The sequence below is a fragment of the Crocuta crocuta genome, unplaced genomic scaffold, assembly GCF_008692635.1.
Source record: "Crocuta crocuta isolate KB4526 unplaced genomic scaffold, BGI_CrCroc_1.0 scaffold108, whole genome shotgun sequence".
NCBI classification, from domain to species: domain Eukaryota; kingdom Metazoa; phylum Chordata; class Mammalia; order Carnivora; family Hyaenidae; genus Crocuta; species Crocuta crocuta.
The window spans coordinates 5062283-5064716 of record NW_027532825.1 but is presented as its reverse complement, the minus strand read 5'-3'; the positions used below and the strand labels follow the sequence as shown (position 1 = coordinate 5064716).

Here is a 2434-nt window from a genome sequence, read left to right as displayed (position 1 = left end):
CCCCCCCCCCCCCAAGTTCCTTAATGTTTATATTGCATTAAAGACTTAAAAACTTTAGGTAACCTTATCTTCACAGCAGCCAGCGTCCAATTCCTCAGAGACTTACTTTGTCCCCCCGCCTCCACTAACCTCACAGCATGTACCCCACCACCCCGCACACCCGTGCAGCTCTCTCTGCCCGTTCGCCCAGTGTCCATGCAATGATGAGATCACCTTTTTGCATCAAAAACATCTCAAGAATTCTTTCTTAGCTGTTCGCTCAGAACGCCACTTCATAATTTCATCAGTAGCACTGGTGTTAACCAGTGAGGGTTTTTTTGTTTTTTTGTTTTTACAAACAACAAAAAAATGGGTTTATTTACAGGAGTAGCAGAAAGGAGAGGAATGCTACTTTGTGGAGAAAAAGGAGGAAATTGGGAGGGGTTGTTTTCAAAGACTGACTATTAGAGAAAAGCAGGATTCCTGGGCTATGAGGTTTCTCCAGGCAGACTTGCAAGGGCAGTGGNCTCTTTTTTTGTCAGCTTCTTGTTTAAAAATATGGAACGCTTCACGAATTTGCGTGTCATCCTTGCGCAGGGGCCATGCTAATCTTCTCTGTATCGTTCCAATTTTAGTATATGTGCTGCCGAAGCGAGCACAAGGGCAGTGGATTTCTTGTAGGTAAGAGTAGGGATCCAGAACTTTCCCTGTTGGGGCCTGTCACAGAAGGTTATGTCTTTTTTTTTTTTTAATAGTTTAGTGTCAAGTTGGTTTCCATATAACACCCAGTGCTCATCCCCACAAGTGCCCTCCTCCATGCCCATCACCCACCCTTCCCCTCCCCCCACCCCATCTGTCTTGCTGTGGGCTCCTCTGGGGGGCTCTGTAATTGACAGTTCGTCCTGTAATTGTCAGGTGGGGCCCCCTCTGCCTTCTAGCTCCTGGCTCCTTTCCCCAGAAGTGGACCTTCCCTTTATTCTCTTCTAACATTTTTTTAAATGTCTTATTTATTTCTGAGAGAGAGAGAGAGAAGCAGCGTGAGCAGGGGAGGGTCAGAGAGAGAGGGGGAGACACAGAATCGGAAGCAGGCTCCAGGGTCTGAGCTGTCAGCACAGAACCCGATGTGGGGCTTGAACCCACGAACCATGAAATCATGACCTGAGCCGAAGTCAGACGCTTAGCCGACTGAGCCACCCAGGCGCCCCTCCCTTTATTCTCGAATGGTGAAGACAGAGTGTGTGAACGCTGACCTTAAGCAATCATCCTGCAAGTTTGTCTCCAGATGAATTTTACCAATTCCTAGATAATACTCTTTAAAACATTTTTTAATGTTTATTTATTCTTGAGAGAGAGATAGAGCATAAGCAGGGGAGGGGCAGAGAGAGAGGGAAACAGAATCCAAAGCAGGCTCCAGGTCCCGAGCTGTCAGCAGAGTCCGATGCATGGCTTGAACCCACGAGCTATGAGATCATGACCTGAGCCAAAGCAGGAAGCTTAACCTCCTGAGCCACCCAGGCACCCCCCTAGTTAAAATTCTTACAGTGTACATGATAGAAATGATGGCAGAGAATTTTAAAAAACAAAATAGGAAATATACCTTCAACTATGTCCAGTTTGGTTTTCCAAAGACTACATTATCCATGTTAAGAATGTGTTATTTTTAATGTGTTTTGCAAATAAGAACCTACAAATTGTTCTTAACTGGACATGTAGAATCAAGATATGGAAAATAACACAAAGTATTTTAATCATGTAAAATACAAAAATTACAGTTCTGCCTATTTTAAGACTGTAAAGTGAGGCTAAATTCCAGTCGACATGGTTACATAGAAGTGTTTGCCAAACAAATGTGTATGTCACCTTTAACTTTTTTGTTAACAAAAAAAGCTTTTGGGGGCGCCTGGGTGGCTCAGTTGGTTAAGCATCCGACTTGNTATTTTAAGACTGTAAAGTGAGGCTAAATTCCAGTCGACATGGTTACATAGAAGTGTTTGCCAAACAAATGTGTATGTCACCTTTAACTTTTTTGTTAACAAAAAAAGCTTTTGGGGGCGCCTGGGTGGCTCAGTTGGTTAAGCATCCAACTTGGCTTAGGTCATGATCTCATGGTTCATGGGTTCGAGCCCCATGTCAGGCTCTGTACTGACAGCTCAGAGCCTGGAGCCTGTTTCAGATTCTGTGTCTCCTTCTCTCCTTCTGACCCTCCCCCACTCACACTGTCCCTCAGAAATAAAAAAAAATATTAAAAAAATGCTTTTGTATTACTTCACAAATTAGTTTTAAAATAGAGAAATTATTATGTGAGATGGTATGGTTAAAGAATGTATCTAGGGGAGGGGCGCCTGGGTGGCTTAGTTGGTTGAGCGTCCGACTTTCGCTTAGGTCATGATCTCGCGGTTCGTGGGTTCGGGCCCCGTGTCGGGCTCTGTGCTGACTGCCAGCTCAGAGCCTGGAG

The 2434-nt window shown here is 44.6% G+C and overlaps 1 non-coding gene across 1 annotated transcript; it reads right to left on the bottom strand.

The window, feature by feature from the left end:
* Nucleotides 1-531: 531 nt before the first annotated feature.
* On the bottom strand, nt 532-638 carry LOC144245834 (U6 spliceosomal RNA). The gene has a single exon (XR_013339436.1). It is a non-coding gene; the product is annotated as a U6 spliceosomal RNA (small nuclear RNA).
* Nucleotides 639-2434: the final 1796 nt, after the last annotated feature.